At 36.1% G+C, this 9,081-nt stretch overlaps 1 pseudogene; it reads left to right on the top strand.

Annotated features, from left to right (window-relative positions):
- Positions 1-3,599: 3,599 nt before the first annotated feature.
- Positions 3,600-8,745, top strand: LOC148190610 (uncharacterized; annotated as a pseudogene).
- Positions 8,746-9,081: the final 336 nt, after the last annotated feature.

Here is a 9,081-nt window from a genome sequence, read left to right as displayed (position 1 = left end):
ATGTTAGTTTGTCTGGACCTTAAGTATTAATCTCCGAACATTCATTTTGCGTCAACCAGTCTCCACCGTCAAACTTAACATGCCTTAATCTTCGACCCAACCTATTCTATCTTAATTTTTGGTCTAGATCTGTTTGACTATTCTCCATACACACTGTCTATTCTCGATCTTTGACTTGGTGTGATGCATCTCTGTTGTTAACTTGTCTAAATATTTTTTTTCTAACTGAGTTATCTCAATTTTTGTCCACGATATTCTATCTTAACCTTTAGTTTATCAATCAACTTAATTTTTTCTCAATCTTAAAGTATTATAATTTAAAATTCAATCAAAGTCTTTTAGTATAATATACCTCTCTTTAGCCTAAAACATTCATTTCAAATTCCTTTTAATAATATAAAAATATTTATTATGATTTTAATTATTGTGATCTATAACTAAAATTTAATTCTCATAAAATATTATTATTATTATTTTCCATATGAAATTAAATTAATATTTTAAAGAAACAAAATTTTATTCTCTTTAAATTTCACCGACAAATCGTTCTTATATTTTATAATATGTAAATATTACAAGATAAATTTACACAAATTTATATAATATAAAAATACCAAAATTATTGTAAATCTTATCTTAAAATATAAAGGTAATGGTGGGTTATGGGAGGTTTATAAAGGAAAACAGCACAGAAAAGGGCGGGAGGCTGAAGAAGAAAACCTCGAATATCCGTAACGTTGCATTTCTAATGGGAGGTTATCTTAAAATGTAAATCTTATATTAAAATATAATGGTAATGAGAGGTTATGAGAGGTTTTAAAAAGGAAAAAAGAGATATAGAAGGGCGCGAGGATGAAGAAGAAAACGTTGTATATCCGCAGAATTCGATGTATCCTTTGTCTTTTGTCAAACTCTTTGTTTTCTGGCTGACAATTAGTACGTGAAGCCTAGTAAAATTCGACGTAACCTTTGTATATTTTAAGCTGAGAAGTTGAGAAGTTAAAAACTACTAGATTGTGAAAGACGTTCCAAGAATGCTATCCAGACATGGCTTCTTCATCATCATCATCTAGAAGAAAAGAGAAGGTTGCCTGGGTTACAAGAAACGCAAACCCATCTGGATGGATAAGTGATGAAGAGATCCGAGGAAAGTTTTTATTCTGGAGAGTTATAAAAAATGTAGTTCCTCACAAGTATCTGGATCTGCAATTGTTCAAGAAAGAAGGGTTCCTTTTTCAAGAATGGATTGCATATCAAGGGCTTACTGATTTTGTCCAGATGAAAGGAGATTACTATCCATATTTTGGTAGAGGTTTTCTACACAAAACTGAGGGTTGTAAATGGGGTCATTCACTCAAGGGTAAAAGGTGTTAACATTACTATTGACGATAATGTTTGGTCACATATTACTGGACTGAAAGCTGAAGGTTTGGATTCTCATATTCGTGATTCTGAGTCAAACAGAGGGCTAACAAAGAGAGCTATATATATAAACTGCTTAAGAAATCCACGAAGGTACACGATGGATAAGCAGTACCTTCATGATGGCTTAAACAAGGAGGAGAAACTGATTGCTTATGTCCTGACTTGGCTACTGCTGCCTGGAAGATTTTTCGAGGACAGAATGTCAACAGAAGATGTATTTATGTTGAATGCTATCCAGACTAGAATCCCAACCAATTGGGTTGCGGTACTAAAAGACCACATGATCACTATAGGAGATAAATATGCACACAAATTGCCATATGGAGTATTTATCAAGCAGGTGCTGATACTCCAAGGAGTATATGTATCTAAAGAAGACAGACTTGTGTGCAACAAGTCACAAGAAATTGGTGTACTAAGTCTGTTTTCTATTGGGCTGAAAAGGATTGTGAATGGATGGTTCTTCAGAGATGAGATAACTGTTGGAAGTACACCTACTCCTGCTGCAGATCATACTACCTTCATTCCACAAACTGATTTTGAGAAATATGTTGTTGATCAATTTAGGAAGAAGTCTGAAAGGGATGAGAGAGTTGAAGATGGTCTTTTCAGATGGGAGAAGAAGGGAAACAAGAATGGCATTGGCTTTGAAACTGAAGATTCTGATGATGAGTCAACTGATGAAGATTGAATGGAATCTTCTTCATAAGAATAGGGACTACTTTTCTATGTGGATTTTTTTTTATATTTTGTAATCATGGCTATTAAGTCACCTCTAGTTTTATGTATTGCTTTCGGTTTTATTTTGAAATGAAATGAAGATTTACTTTAGTAAATGATATGTGAATTGTGAATGTTGATTGCATTGTATGTGGACTAACCCTCGATCTAGTTGAGAAGAGAAGATTATGCAGTTCTGATATTGATCAAAAATTGATCATTGGTTTAAAAGTGAAAATTTTAGTACACTGCTAACTTGAATCGATTAAGGAAGAAGTAAAACGAAAAAAAATTTCATGTCTGATTTTAAAGAAAAATGAATCATAAGAGCGCCACATTTTGCTATTGGTAGATGAAAAAAACGTCGAAGCCCCATCGAATAGGACGTTCTATTAAGCACACAATTAATGCTCCTAAGTACTTCAATTCCCTTCACGTCCCAGCCCGGTAGCCTTCGACGTTCTATGGGAGGGGAGAAAAGAAAAAAGATCCGAAAGTACAGTACTTTTTGGCGGAAGAAGAAAACGTCGAATTCCAACAGAATTCGACGTTCTATTAATGCTCTCGTGTTTTAAAGAAAAAACTAAAAAGAATTAAAAAGGTAGAAACTTTTGGTTTCCAATACTACGTCCAAGCCCCTTCAAATTCGATGTAACCTTTGCAATTTATAAGATAAAATTAATAAAAAAAGGCACGCTGTGTTAAGAGAAAACATCGAATGGTTTGGGAGTTCGACGTTATTTTTAAACATAACGTCACATTTTTATTGTATTCGACGTGAAATTTATTTATTGAATGTAAAAACATAACACAGTCTCACTGTTTGTTCGCGGTTCCATTTCTGCTTGAACTTTCTACTTGGTGGATGACTGCGATAAAGAAAAAGGTTATTTTTAAGTCGTTTTTGTCTTTGTAATGTCATTTGGTTCTCATTTCTAAGGTTGACCGATTGTTTTTCGTTTATCTTTAGGCTGTTTTTCGTACGTGGTCACTGAACTTGATCATCTTCTCCAGTGACACCATTTGAAGTATGTTTTTTTTCCTCTTAAAATACTCTTACGTATGATGTATGTGCTCGTGTTTGTGTTTTGTCTGTCGATTCTGGACGTATGATATCTATATGTATAACGATACTATGATAGTTTTTTTTCCTTCAACATATGATATTTGTGTTCGTTCGTGGTCAGCGAACTTTGTCATCTTCTCTAGTGACACCATTTCAAGTTTGGTTCTTTTTCCTTCAATATCTCTTACGTATGATATATGTGTTCGTGTTTGTGTTGTGTTTGTCGATTCTGGACGTATGATATATGTATAACGATAGATATTTGTGTTCGTGTACGTATACTATGATAGTTTATTTTTTTCCTTCAACGTATGATAGGTATTTATTTTTTGTTCTCTACTTAAGTTAGTTTTTTTTTCTATGGATTCTTTGCTTTTAGTGTAGTAGTATGGATCAAAGCTGAATTCATCAGCGTCGTATTATTGAAGAGTATGAGTGAGGGGTTTCTGAGTTCATACAATATATTAAAGAACACGCAAACCAGTGAACGAGGCATATTTTCCCCCTTGTGTTCGTTGTCTCAATCAAGTATATGAAGACTTGGACAACATCTGATATCATCTGTTCATCTATGGAATAATGAGAAGTTATACAGTTTGGACTTGGCATGGGGAAGTATTATATAAGCCCACAACTTTAAGAGGTTCGGATTATGTCGACGAATGGATGAGTGATCATTTAGACGAAATGGTACGTGACATTGGCGAAGAAAATTTTGGAAGAGCTCATTTATACGATAGTCTCAAGAACAATTCGGAGCAAGAGTTGTATCCAGGATGCATCAATTTCACAAGGTTATCGGCTACTTTGAAATTGTTTTGTTTGAAAGCAAGAAACGGATGGACTGATAAAAGTTTAACGAAATTGTTGGAGTTGCTGAAGGAGATGCTTCTAGAAAATAACACATTACCTATCCATAATTACGAAGCGAAGAAAACTCTATGTCCAATGGGTTTAGAATACCAAAAGATACATGCATGTCCCAATGACTGTGTATTGTATAGAGATTAGTATGCTTCAATGAAGGTGTGTCCGACGTGTGGTTCGTCACGATTTAAGAAGAAACTTGATGGAAATAACGATGAACACAATGGAGGTCCACCGGCTAAGGTCATGTGATATTTACCTATAGTACCTAGATTGAAACGATTGTTTTCTGTTAAAGAAGATGCGAAGAATCTTATGTGGCACGTTGATGGAAGAAAATGTGATAATCTTCTTCGACACCCAGGTGATTCCCCACAATGGAAGAACATTGATGGCACATTTCCCGAATTTAGTGCAGAGCCGAGAAACTTAAGACTTGCACTTGCTACCGATGGTATGAATCCTTATGGCAACTTAAGTAGCAAACATAGTTCATGGCCAGTTATTTTGATGATTTACAATCTATATCCTATGTTGTTCATGAAGAGAAAATACATGATGTTGTCTATGATATCGGGTCCTAGACAACCTGGAAATGACATTGATGTTTATCTAAAACCGTTAATTGACGATTTAAAAATGTTGTAGGAAGAGGGCGTCGAGGTCTTCGATTCATATTCAGAAGAAAACTTTCGTTTGAGTGCAATGTTGTTTTGCACCATAAATGATTTCCCAACATATGGGAACTTGAGTGGTTATAGTGTTAAAGATCATTTTGCATGTCTGATTTGTGAAGAAAATACTAGTTATCTTCAACTGAAGCATGGGCAGAAAACTGTGTACACAAGACACCGAAGATTCCTTCCTTGAAATCACCCTTACCGTAGATTGAAAAAAGCGTTTAATGGAAGTCCTGAGGATGATGTAGTATGCATACCACGTAATGGGGAAGAAGTATACGACCAGCTGAGGAACATTCATGTTGTCTTCAGAAAACATAAAAAAAAAGACCGTTGAGAAAAACATTTGGAAAAAACGATCAATATTCTTTAATCTTCCATATTGGTGTAAACTTGATGTGTGACATTGCATAGACGTGATGCATGTTGAAAAAAATGTATGTGATAGTGATGTTGGGACTTTACTAAATGTTAAAGGAAAGACAAAAGATGGAGTGAAGCACGACAAGACTTGGTTGACATGGGAATCCGTTCTGAGTTACATCCGCAATCCATAGGAAGATGCATCTATCTTCCTCCAGCTTGTCATACTCTTTCAAACAAAGAAAAACAATTTTTTTTTCATTGTTTACATAGTGTGAAGGTTCCATAAGATTATTCGTCGAATATTAGTAGCCTTGTTTCTATGAAATATTTGAAGTTAGTTGGTTTAAAGTCTCACGATTGTCATGTCTTAATGCAACAACTTTTACCAGTAGCTATTCGAGCCATATTACCTGCCTTTGTTACAGGTATTCTCACACGTTTGAGTTTGTTTTTCAATGTCATTTGCAAGAAAGTTGTTGATCCTCGATAGTTAGATGATTTGCAAAATGAGGCCATCAGACTATTGTGTCAATTGGAAATGTATTTCCCACCCTCATTTTTTGATATCATGGTTCATTTGATTGTCCATCTAGTGAGAGAAATTCGAATATGTGGGCCGGTTTTCTTGAGGTGGATGTACCCGATTGAAAGATACATGAAGATCTTAAAGGGATATGTTAATAATCAATTGAGATTGGAAGCTTCGATTATAGAGCGCTACATTGTAGAGGAAGCCATTGAGTTCTGCTCAAGTTATATGCCAAGTTGTGACCCAATAGGACTTCCAAAGAAAAGACATGAAAACAAACGTGAAGGAAAGGGAGTTTGAGGAGTAAGGATTGAAAGTGTTAGTGGAAAAGAAGTTAATCAAGCTCATTTGTACATTTTAAACAACACAGAGGATGTTATTCCTTACATTTCACAACACATTGATAAAATTAAGTGAGCACATCCACGTATGAGTGAAAAGTGGACACTTAATGAACATAACAAATCCTTTTTAGCTTGGTTTAAGAAAAAGATTTATGCGACTCCGAATGTTTCTGAAAATCTATTGAGACTAGCTCGTGGACCTAACACTGATGTGATCACTTTCGGCGACTATTACATAAACAATTACTTGTTCTATTCAAAGGAGGAAGACGATAAAAGTGGAGTTCAAAATAGTGGAGTTACCCTACAAGCTGAGGCTGTATACTTTTCCAGTTCCAAGGATAAGAATCCAATTACAGCATCAGTCAGTTATTTTGGAATAATACAAGAAATTTGGGAAATTGATTATGTCACTTTTAGAGTTCCAATTTTCAAGTGTAAACGGGTTGACAGTAATTATGGTGTGGTGACAGAAGACCTCGAATTCACTTTGGTGGATCTTAACAAAATGAGTTACACGGATGCACCATTTATTATGGCTAGTCAAGCAAGAAAAATATTCTATGTCACTGACCTAGAGTATCATAAATGGTCAGTGGTATTGGAAGGCAGAGTCATGCACACAACTGATGATGCAGACTCTCTAGATATACTTGAGACAAGCTCCTTCTAATTAAGAACCGTTGAAAATAAGGTTGATGATGTACCCGATGAAATACATGCAACTCGATGTGATCACAACGAAGGCATATGGGATAAATAGGTGTCTTAACATTGTTTTAATTACTTGTACAATTTATTTATTTTGTTTGTTCTAACTATAATTTACTAACACTTTGTATACAGGTATGACGAACTCTGGATCAGGTCCGACGGGAGGAGGTGGTAGATCTGTGACTCGAACATCCCGTCGGGTTAATGATAAACCATTGACGGTGGAGTTTAATCCCCGAACATTTGTGCCTATTGGGGCACATGCAGCATCGTTCAGGAGTTACTTGGGCGTGATGGCAAAATATCACGTCCCTTTTGTCGCTACCTGTTGGGATGATGTCCCAGAGGTTGACAAAAATATACTATGGCAAGATATTTTGGTATATTTAAGATGTTTTACTTCCATCATTGACTTATTTTGGTTGATCATGCTTTAACATTAATTTTGTTTTTAACAGGAAAATTGGGATATCCCTAATGATGAGATGATAAGGAAGAAAATTTATCCCATCTTGCAGTCCGATGGAGCGACTTCAAGACGAGAATGACACGTCAATACGTCTTTGGCTCTAAACAGAACGACACTCCTTGTACAAAATATAAAATAACTGAGGAGAAGTGGGTGCAGTTTAAAGAATCTAGACTTACTCCTGAGTGGCAAGTATGTTTTTTAATATTTTGCTCTAGTCACACAAGATGTTAATTTGTGATTTATGCTTAATGATTTTCATTTTTTCATAGGTGAAAAAGGATAGCCGCCCAGTAGAGGCAAAAGCTTAATGATACACCACACGTACTGTCACGTGATGGTTATGCGTTATTGGAGAAAAAGATGAGAAAACGTCGTGATGGTTATACACCACACGTACTGTCACCTGATCTAGCACTTCCACCAGCTAGACATGAATTGTGGAAGGCTGCACGGACAAAGTCCAATGGCCAATTTACATCCCAGTCTGCTCAGGAGATATCCTAGAGAATTGTAAGTGGAAACTTTTAACTAATTACCATAGTTCATAAAAAAATTATGTAACAAAATTTTTAATGTGTCTAACTTCATTATGATATGCAGGATGACTTGGTTGACCAATAGACTCAAGGCACATTTGTGGCACGGAGGACCTCCTAGTAGCAGCCACAGGTCGACTAGACCGTCCAGGTCGTGTGCGTGCTGTTGGAGGAGCTACTAGATTGAGGGACTACTTTGGCCCTAAACCAAGAATCACAGAAGTCGTGACTCAAGAAATGGTTAATAGCATTAGGCAACAGGTGAAAGTCAAATTAGAGGAAAAATGGGTGAATGCCTAACAATAGCAACAATAACAACAACAATAACAATAAGAGCAACAACAACAATCACAACAGGAGGACGCCCCTACAGATGATCCTACTGCACCTCGTGTGAGCACCAAAGGCTCATGTTCTACAGCAGATCGTACTGATTACAATATTCAGTATGAGTTTTTGGTTGATGAGGATCCTACGAACGTAGTGGCCATGGGACGAGAGATTGCAGGAGGCCAGACCATTCATGGTGCTCCTTTATTGCCCACTCACGCGCGGGTAATGATTGATGATCCAAGAGACCCCCAGGCTCGAGTGTCAGTGCCTACATCTGAAATCTAATTTGTGGGGGAGGCCTCAGACACATTTATAGCTTGGCCTAAGGTTATGATGATGCCATATTTTGGCCCACTAGCGATATTATATTCTTCTTTTTATTATCTTAAATCTTCAAGTTATAATTAAATGATTCCTAACTTTTGTAAATGTGAGTTGCAGGTCTACGAGAAACAACCAATGGCTCAACCTATGAATGAGGCTCGTGAGGAAGTAGAAGACCATGATCCTATATCCATATTGACCTCGAGATTAAATAAGTTGAGAAAAGGATCGGTAGAGCTGCTGTGGGAGTTAAGAACATTTGGCCTCGAGTGCCATGTTCCATTGTATATTAATTTGGATGGTGCATATGAGATCATTGGTGGAGAAAGAATGTTGAACATTGCATGCATACAACTATGGTGCATGTAAGTTTTTTATTTGTTATTTTCCAATTTGTATATTAGTATTATTACTTCTTAATAAATATACTTAACTTTATTCTTATAGGTACATGGACACCATCGTAGTGGAATCAGGTCGGGCGTCAGTTTATGGATTTCTTGAACCTCAGACCATTCAACCATCTGGAAACACATTAGATTCCAGAAAATCATATATTCAAACATGGATGACTGAGTCTAACAGAGAGAGATATATCGCGCCATACATTGATGCGTATGTGTTTCCCAATATTGTCAAGTTTTATCAAATTTTAATCAACAAACTCACTGGTTGTTGGTACATGATAGGGGCCATTGGCAACTC

Source organism: Vigna umbellata, unplaced genomic scaffold (genome assembly GCF_029865625.1).
Source record: "Vigna umbellata cultivar VRB3 unplaced genomic scaffold, Vumbellata_1.0 scaffold_717, whole genome shotgun sequence".
Taxonomy (NCBI): domain Eukaryota; kingdom Viridiplantae; phylum Streptophyta; class Magnoliopsida; order Fabales; family Fabaceae; genus Vigna; species Vigna umbellata.
Note: the sequence above shows the minus strand (reverse complement) of the source record. Positions and strands in the feature narration are given on the sequence as shown.